The sequence below is a fragment of the Carcharodon carcharias genome, chromosome 1, assembly GCF_017639515.1.
Source record: "Carcharodon carcharias isolate sCarCar2 chromosome 1, sCarCar2.pri, whole genome shotgun sequence".
NCBI lineage: Eukaryota > Metazoa > Chordata > Chondrichthyes > Lamniformes > Lamnidae > Carcharodon > Carcharodon carcharias.
Window position 1 is genome coordinate 236,906,713 of NC_054467.1, and position 9,301 is coordinate 236,916,013.

Consider the following 9,301-nt stretch of genomic DNA (forward strand, 5'->3'; position numbering starts at 1 on the left):
TGCCTTGGACTCAGCATGGTCCTGGTCTCCAGCAAACCACCAACTGCCAGTACCCTGGGCTCTCTCTGCCTCTGCCAGCTCCTCATGCGAGTGTGATGTGCCCTCAGCACAGTGCACCCCAGAGCTGAGGCACTGTAGCTCACCGACATGTCTGTATCTCCGCTGGTACTTGGTGCAGAGAGCCGATGTGACCCTGGTGCATTGCTCGGCAGTTCCTCCTCAGGTGTCAAGGGTCAGGTGCGCATCGTGAGAATGGCATTTCTGAGGGGGAAACAGAACATGTCAGCTAAGAACATCATCACTAAGTATCTGTGCATGCACGATGCTTGCTTGCTAAAATGGACACGTGCCTCTCTGAGGCATTGTGAATGGCCAAATGATGGGTACTCTGGATTTGAACTTTGCATTGGAGGTACCGCGACCCTGCCATTCTTGCACCTACCCCAGTCTCTCATCTGCCCATGCACTATTACCATCCTCCAAGACTCTTACCTTTCTGAGACCCTTGCCTTTCCGAAACCTGTGGACGTTGCTTTATGCTCACATTTCATGTCCAGGGCGTCCATCTCAAACCTGGAGAGGATCAGGATGTTGGGAACCCCACTGCCCGTTCATGTGTGCATTAGGGCTTCTTTTCTCCTGAAGTGAATTCATTAGTCCATCATCTACCTGCAACACACTTCCAGCCTCAAGAACACTCCCCCTACGGTTGGGGGGCCAGCTTGAGGTGCCGGTCAGATTGGCACTCCTCATCCTTCTATATACACAAGGTGATCAGCAACATCTCCCACCCATGGCAGGCACAGGGATATGTACCATTTGGCACCATGCATCTCACACCCCTAATCACTGCGACTTATGGCCATCCTCCAAGACATATATGCTCAGTTCCTTGCCATGTTGGCACCTTGTGGAGTGCAGACGGTCATTGAACCATTTCTGGCACTGGATCCACATGCGGCACACCACATCATACCTGCTCACCTGGGTAGCCACCTTCTTCCAGGTCTTCTTTGTCTGGTGAGGTGGCCTCCTCTTGCTATGCCGCGGCATGAGCATTTCACGCAGGGCACTCACTGCCTCCTCTAGAGGGCACAGGCAGTCATCTGAGAATCATGGGGCTGAGGGTCCACCTGCATTGGCATCCCGCCTGTCACACCCACTGGGCACCGAGGCCATCACTTATGCCAAATTTTCCCATCGCTCACTGACAGCTCTGTGAGGCTCCTCCCCAATGCCTGGCAGCATCCGGGAGGTTGCCTGGGCTTGTTTTATACTGGGACACCATTCAACACAGCGCCCAACTCCTTCCTGCCCCCGCCAGCAGCATTGCACCAATGTCTGGGTGCATTTTACACCGGCTGGCTCTCAGTTGGCCAGCCAACATGAAATCGAGTTGTTCTGATGTTAGCAGGCAGCAGCAAACCTCTTAGCCACTTCTGGGCCCACCGATCATTCCAGCCTGATGAGCGCGAAATTTGGGCCCATGACTTCTCATATTTTGAGAGTTGTGGCTTAAGGCAATTCACCCACTGATTACATAACTCTCTGTATTTTCTAAGTAGCTCCTCTGTCTGGCCAAGAATTATAATGCACACCCTACTAGAAACTTGTGCCATTGTTTGACATCATTTGTGGTCAACAGTGTTCATTTTCACTCATTTAACACCAATTGTGCTCAAAAGCAATCATTTAGCTATCATTTGATATCATTTGCACTCTGGTGGTGTAAAAGGGTGGTGTAGGCCCAAGACGGTGGGGAGAAGAGGAGAGAGTCGTTGGGGGGCTGGGGCACTAGGCCGCCAGGAGGAGATTGTGGAAGGAACCATCAGGAAATGCTGAGAGCCAATCAGGGTGGTAGGAAGAAAGGGAGGCACCAGGGGTGCTAAGGTTTACATAAACAGAAAATGCTGGAAAAACTCAGCAGGTCTGACAGCATCTGTGGAGAGAGAAACAGAGTTGACGTTTAGAGACCGTATGACCCTTCTTCAGGACTCTGTTTTTGTTTCAGATTTGCAGTATCCGCAGCGTTTTGCTTTTATCTTAGAGTGATGGCTTACGGTGTTTGTCCCACACTTCACAAACTTTCTTCCCGATTGCCATTAATGAATTAATAAAATGAATTAAGAACTGATGGGGATCTGTTGGTGCTCCCAAATGTGTATTGTGGATAAAATGTTCAGGCTAAATAAAAATCTTTAATAAATTCTGATATTATTTAAGTAATTACTTTACTTGTGTTTTGAAGTGCAGGTCGCTGAGCGATTTGATACCTTTGAACGCACTTGATAGCATCAAACATACTTGATGCCTTTGAGCATTTAATTTTGATGCCTTCGAGCACCTTTTGCCTTTGATCACATTTGATGACAAAGATGGCAAAAGTGTCAGGACCAGTCTCAATTCTCCCATTGTCATAGCAAATGGCACCAAAATCATGGGTGGTCAATAGAAAGTAGAAAACCTTGGCCTCTGTGGCCTCTCACCACCCTCCCTACCAGAAAATTTTGACATCATTTTTGTGTTCAAATGTGCTCAATGCACTCAAAAACAATCAGCGATCATTGGATATCAAATGTTAGAATTTGGAATGTATTTTTCAAATTGGAACACAAATTGTTGCCACAGAAAGTAGTCAGGAAAAACTTCCTTCAAACAGGTTGTGAATGGTTGGGTGTTATAACCATAGTATCCTTATCCTTGGAAAAACTCAGCAGGTCTGGCGGCATCGACGGAGAAGAAAAGAGTTAACGTTTTGAGTCCATATGACTCTTCAACAGAACTAAGGAAAAATAGAGAGGTGAAATATAAGCTGGTTTAAGGGGGGGTGGGACAAGTAGGGCTGGATAGAGTGCCAGTGATAGGTGGAGATTGCCAAAAGATGTCATGGACAAAAGGACAAAGAGGTGTTGACGGTGGTGATATTATCTAAGAAATGTGCTAATAGGTGACATTAAGGGTAGATAGCAGGACAAGCAAGGTACAGATAGCCCTAGTGGCGGTGGGGTGGGAGGAAGGGATTGAAATAGGCTAAAAGGTCGAGATAAAACAATAGATGGAAATACATTTAAAAATAATGGAAATAGGTGGGAAAAGAAAAATCTATATAAATTATTGGAAAACAGGGGGATCAGAAAAGGGGTGGGGATGGAGGAGAGAGTTCATGATCTAAAGTTGTTGAACTCAATATTCAGTCCGGAAGGCTGTAAAGTGCCTAGCCGGAAGATGAGGCGCTGTTCCTTCAGTTTGCATTGAGCAATGCAGCAGGCCAAGGACGGATATGTGGGCATGAGAACAGGATGGAGTGTTGAAATGGCAAGCAACAGGGAGGTCTCAGTCATGCTTGCGGGCACACTGAAGGTGTTCCGCAAAGCGGTCACCCAGTCTGCATTTTGTCTCTCCAATGTAGAGGAAACCGCATTGGGAACAACAAATGCAGTAGACTAAATTGAGGGAAGTGCAAGTGAAATGCTGCTTCACTTGAAATGAGTGTTTGGGCCTTTGGACGGTAAGGAGAGGGAAAGCAAAGGGGCAGGTGTTGCACCTTCTGCGGTTGCATGAGAAGGTGCCGTGGGAGGGGGTTGAGGTGTAGGGGGTGATGGAGGAGTGGACCAGGGTGTCCCAGAGGGAACAATCCCTACAGAATGCAAACTGTGGGGGGTGAAGGGAAGATGTGTTTGGTGGTGGCATCATGCTGGAGTTGGCGGAAATGGCGGAGGATGATCCTTTGAATGCGGAGGCTGGTGGGGTGATAAGTGAGGACAAGGGGGATCTTATCATGGTTCTGGGAGGGAGGAGAAGGCATGAGGGCGGATGTGCGGGAGATGGGCCGGACACGGTTGAGGGCCCTGTCAACCGCCGTGGGTGGAAAACCTCGGTTAAGGAAGAAGGAAGACATGTCAGATGAACTATTTTTGAAAGTGGCATCATCAGAACAGATGCGATGGAGGCGAAGAGAATGGGATGGAGTCCTTCCAGGAAGCAGGGTGTGAGGAGCTGTAGTCAAGGTAGCTGTGGGAGTTGGTAGGCTTGTAATGAATATTGGTGGACAGTCTATCTTCAGAAATTGAGACAGAGGGGTCAAGGAACGGAAGGGAAGTGTCAGAGATGGACCATGTGAAAACGATGGAGGGGTGGAAATTGGAAGCAAAATTAATATACTTTTCCAGGTCCAGACGAGAGCATGAAGCAGCACCAAAGCAGTCATTGATGTACCGGAGGAAGAGTTGTGGGAGGGGGCTGGAGTAGGACTGGAACAAGGAATGTTTGACATACCCCATAAAGAGACAGGCAGAACTGGGGCCCATGCGGGTACCCATAGCCACACCTTTTATTTGGAGGAAGTGAGAGGAGTTGAAGGAGAAATTGTTCAGTGAGAGAACAAGTTCAGCCAGATGGAGGAGAGTAATGGTGGACGGGGATTGTTCGGGCCTCTGTTCGAGGAAGAATCGGAGAGCCCTCAGACCATCTCAGTGGGGGATGGAGGTGTAGAGGGATTGGACGTCCATGGTGAAGAGGAGGCGGTTGGGGCCAGGGGACTGGAAATTGTTGATATGATGTAAGGTGTCAGAGGAATCGCGGATGTAGGTGGGAAGGGACTGGCCAAGGGGAGAGAGAATGGAGCTCATTGGAAACACCTAATAGTGTTTCCCATTCTCTTCGCCTCCATCGCATCTGTTCTGATGATGCCACTTTCAAAAACAGTTCATCTGACATGTCTTCCTTCTTCCTTAACCAAGGTTTTCCACCCACGGCGATTGACAGGGCCCTCAACCATGTCCGGCCCATCTCCCGCGCATCCGCCCTCATGCCTTCTCCTCCCTCCCAGAACCATGATAAGATCCCCCTTGTCCTCACTTATCACCCCACCAGCCTCCGCATTCAAAGGATCATCCTCCGCCATTTCCGCCAACTCCAGCATGATGCCACCACCAAACACATCTTCCCTTCACCCCCCACAGTTTGCATTCTGTAGGGATTGTTCCCTCTGGGACACCCTGGTCCACTCCTCCATCACCCCCTACACCTCAACCCCCTCCCACGGCACCTTCTCATGCAACCGCAGAAGGTGCAACACCTGCCCCTTTTCTTCCCCTCTCCTTACCGTCCAAAGGCCCAAACACTCATTTCAAGTGAAGCAGCATTTCACTTGCACTTCCCTCAATTTAGTCTACTGCATTTGTTGCTCCCAATGCGGTTTCCTCTACATTGGAGAGACAAAATGCAGACTGGGTGACCACTTTGCGGAACACCTTCAGTGTGCCCGCAAGCATGACTGAGACCTCCCTGTCGCTTGCCATTTCAACACTCCATCCTGTTCTCATGCCCACATGTCCGTCCTTGGCCTGCTGCATTGCTCCACTGAAGCTCAACGCAAACTGAAGGAACAGCGCCTCATCTTCCGGCTAGGCACTTTGCAGCCTTCCGGACTGAATATTGAGTTCAACAACTTTAGATCATGAACTCTCTCCTCCATCCCCACCCCTTTTCTGATCCCCCTGTTTTCCAATAATTTATATAGATTTTTCTTTTCCCACCTATTTCCATTATTTTTAAATGTATTTCCATCTATTGTTTTATCTCAACCTTTTAGCCTATTTCAATCCCTTCCTCCCACCCCACCACCACTAGGGCTATCTGTACCTTGCTCGTCTTGCTTTCTACCCTTAATGTCACCTATTAGCACATTTCTTAGATAATATCACCACCGTCAACACCTCTTTGTCCTTTTGTCCATGACATCTTTTGGCAATCTCCATCTATCACTGGCACTCCATCCAGCTCTACTTGTCCCACACCCCCTTAAACCAGCTTATATTTCACCTATTTTTCCTTAGTTCTGTTGAAGAGTCATATGGACTCGAAACGTTAACTCTTTTCTTCTCCGCCAATGCTGCCAGACCTGCTGAGTTTTTCCAGGTAATTCTGTTTTTGTTTTGGATTTCCAGCATCCGCAGTTTTTTTGTTTTTATCCTTATCCTTGGGCTGCTTAATGTGCCTTGTGTAATGTGTCTCAAACGCAATTCATTGCACAAGGAATGGCCACTCTTGCAGAGGCTACACTTTGAAGAAACCAAACTACCAGTGTATTTTTCTTGATTTTATACAACTGGTCACTCTCACAGGGATCCCTGTGATCAGAGTAGTGATCAGACATTTGTATGCTAAACTCCAAATTCACAGATCTTTTCAGATTCACAGGACAACTCCTGAGATGAGGAAAAATGCCCAGTCTCCTGTGTTGGAACTGACCTAACAAAGTGGAGCTTCATGATATTTACTGTCACCATTCACCTTGAAATTGTCATTTCCTGAGGAAATGTGCATTTAATGTCAATAAATATATTGACGTATGTAGTAAGCTATTAATTTGAACTAATTTCTATATTTCATGGTTGGGTGTGATACTACACTTATTCTTTCTCATCTGAAAGTCTCCAGTAGAAAACAACTCACAACAAACATTCAATATGGTAGTCCCAACTGATAATGTGATGCAACAGCTTGACATTTCTATCACTTTGAATTCAATTAGATATTCATGAGAACCATATGTACGAAATTGGACTTTTTTTCTTCTCTGTCAAGTTGTAAGGCTAATTTAACAAAAATAACAACTAGCATTTATAAAGTACTTTTAACACAGTAAAATGTCCCAGGATGCTTAAAAGGAACATTATTCAAAAAAAGTCACATAAAGAGCTATTAAGATATGTGATCAAAAAGCTTGGCAAAAGAGGAAGGTTTTAAGGAGCGACTCAAAGGAGGACAAACAGGCAGGGAAGCTTTTTCCAATTCATTTTGGGATGTGGGCATTGCAGGCTAGATCAGCATTAATTACCCTTCCCTAATTGCCCTTGAGAAGGTGATGGTGAACTGCCTTCTTGAACCGCTGCAGTCCATGTGGTGTAGGTTCACCCATAATGCTGTTAGGTAGGGAGTTCCAGGATTTTGACCCAGCGACAGTGCAGGAACAGCGATATATTTCCAAGTCAGGATGGTGAGTGACTTGGAGGGGAACTTCCAGGTGGTGGTGTTCCCATCTATCTGCTGCCCTTGTCCTCCTAGATGGGTTTGGAAGTTGCAGCCTAAGGAGGCTTGGAGAGTTCCTGCAATATATTTTCCAGAGCTTACAACTAAGAGTGCTAAGGACATGATCACCAATGTAGAGCAAAGGATGCACAAAAACCCAGGATTGGAGAAGTGCCCAGATCTGAGGCTGAAGGGGGTGCAGAGTTAGGACGGGCATCAGTATATTAGTTTTAAACAGCAGTACACCAAACACCAGATGGAACTGGATAATACATTAAAGCCAACCTTAGCTTCTGTCATGCTCCAATTATGCTTGCAGACTGCTCATATCTACCCCTGCCAATATAACCAAATCTGCAGACACTATGAATGTTCTACAATTTAACAGTACAGTAATTCATATGGAGATATGCTTCAGCAGAAAGTCAGTGGCAGACTTTTGTGACCTGGAGCTAGATCATTTGTAGCCAGCCTCCAAGGAACATACATTGCCTGTTGCAGTGCCTGAACTATTTTGGACCAGGGTGCCAGAGTCATTAGCCCATCTGGAATGCTTATAAGAATAAAACCCATGAATGAGCACTTGTGTATCAGTGAAAACACCTATATCACTTTCAGAATGGACCATCCAAAAGAGTGGACTTGGGCCATGTCCAGACTGAAGGCATTCCTAAAGTCTAGGGCATTGCACAGATGTTGGCCTGCTTGCACCTGCTCTCTACAGTGTAACTTCCTTGACTCACAAAGGCTTCCACTACACTTAGACTTGTTCTCCAGATCTATCTGTGCTCAGAGCTAAGCTGTTCCAGTATACTGGAACTTGCCCAACAATGTGGAAAATTGCCCAGCTATGCCCTCAAAATGCAGGACCAATCCAACCTGGCCAACTACCATCAGTCAATGCTCTATTATCAGCAAAGTGAAGGAAGATGTCATCAATGGTGCTATCAAGCAGCAATAACCTGTTCACTGATGCTCAGTTTGGATTCTGCCATTCAGCTCCTAACCTCATTACAGCCTTATTCCAAACATGGGCAAAAGAACTGAAATCAAGAGATGAGGAGAGAGTGACTGCCTTTTTACATCAAGGCAGCATTTGACCAAGTGTGGCATCAAGGAGCCCTAACAAAACTGGTGTCAATGGGAATCCACTGGTAGGAGTCATACCTAGCACAAAGAAAGATGGTTGTGGTTGTTGAAGACCAAACATCTCAGCCTCAGGACATCACTGCAGGAGTTCCTCAGTGCCCAACCCTAGGCCCAACCATCTTCAGCTACCTCATCAGTGGTAAATAGTTATTTATCAGACTGGAGGAAAGCTTATAGTGGTGAGCCCTTGGGGTCAGTATTGGGACCACTGATCTTTTTGATATATTTAATGACCTGGACTTGGGAATCGGGAGCATAATTTCGATGATTGCATATGACACAAAGTTTGGGAATGTAGCAAATAGTGAGCAAATGTCTATTATACACTCTAGTTCCACCAGTCACAGTTAGACCCCCTATTCTATAACCTAGTTGGCCTGAAAACTGAACTTGACATTGACTCCTAGGGTTGCCAATCCTCCAGAAATGAAAGATTCATCTCCTGGAGACTACTGTGAGCAGGCTTGGAGAAAAGCCACAGGCACATTCAAAAAAGTGTGCATTTTACACTTTCTTTAAACACTTTTTAAGACCATAAAACCACAAGACATAGAAATAGAAGTAGGCCATTCAGCCCATTGAGTCTGCTCCGCCATTCAGTGAGACCACGGCTGATCTGATAATCCTCAACTCCACTTTTCTGCCTTTTCCCCATAACCCCTGATTCCCCTTACTGATTAAAAATCTGTCTATCTCAGCCTTGAATATATTTAATGACCCAGCCTCTACAGCCCTCTGTGGTAAAGAATTCGACAGATTCACTATCCTCTGAGAGAAGAAATTCCTCCTCATCTCTGTCTTAAGTGGACGACCCCTTACTCTGAGATTATGCCCTCTGGTCCTAGACTTTCCCACAATGAGAAACAACCTCCACCCTGTCAAGCTCCCTAAGAATCTTTTATGTTTCAATAAGGTTGCCTCTCATTCTTCTAAACCCCAATGAATACCGGCCCAACCTACTCAACCTCTCTTCATAAGGAAATCCCTCCATACCCATGATCAACCTAGTGAACCTTCTCTGGACTGCCTCCAATCCTCCAATGTCAGTATATCTTTCCTTAGTATTCTAGGTGTGGTCTAGCTAGTGCCTAGTATAGTTTTAGCAAGACTTCCCTATTTT